This window comes from Herpailurus yagouaroundi, unplaced genomic scaffold (genome assembly GCF_014898765.1).
Source record: "Herpailurus yagouaroundi ecotype Mexico unplaced genomic scaffold, PumYag 77, whole genome shotgun sequence".
NCBI classification, from domain to species: Eukaryota; Metazoa; Chordata; class Mammalia; order Carnivora; family Felidae; genus Herpailurus; species Herpailurus yagouaroundi.
This window is the reverse complement of record NW_024412388.1, coordinates 28,067,766-28,068,554: the sequence shown is the minus strand read 5'-3', so window position 1 is coordinate 28,068,554 and position 789 is coordinate 28,067,766.

Here is a 789-nt window from a genome sequence, read left to right as displayed (position 1 = left end):
CCTTCTCCATTTTCTTCTGGTTTTATGGCAACCATCTAAAGCCATAGGGCCATAGGTTCAAGCCCCAGAGCCAGGAAGGGGGCGCGCCTGTTGCGGCTCTCCATTGCGGCTTTCCTGTGGATGCCTATGGCTCACGGGCACCTGTGAATTGTCACAAAACTTCAGGGCGTCCTGGGATGTACTCTGCCTTGTAAGCGACTTTGAAATGGGTGGGGAAGGCAGTTGGGGCCCAGTTGAGACAGCCCTCCTCTGCCTGGCACCCTGGGAACCGTAACCTCAGAGGCAGAGTAAGTAAGGCCACTACAGGGAACACGCAGCTGGGCCCCCGCGCGGAGCATGTGGGTATCTGTCCTCCTCTGCACACCTCGCTATCCATATGCGGTGTGGGCGTATCCCGTACAGAAGGAAATAGTTTGCTTGGTATGTACTCTTCACCCCCAGGGTCTTCCTCTGCCGCTTAGTGTCCTTGCCTTCTAAAGACCCCCGGCACGATGTGCTGTGACACCCATCTCAGCTTCACCATCAGTGGCCGGACAGAGCCTTAAGTGAGTGGAATATGTGGGAGGTACAAGTGGTGTGGCACTTTCCCTTTCATGTACCAGATGAGTTACTTCCCTTGGCGGGAAGCCAAGTCTAATTGAGATCCATGTAAAATATCTCAGGCCAGGGCAGCCCGAATTGCTTCAAAGAAGGAGCATTAGCCCACCACCACAGGCTCATCCCGGACCCAGTAACTGGCAGGCTCAGGGCCAGCCAGCATCCAGAGGTCAAGGTCCATTCAGTCCCATG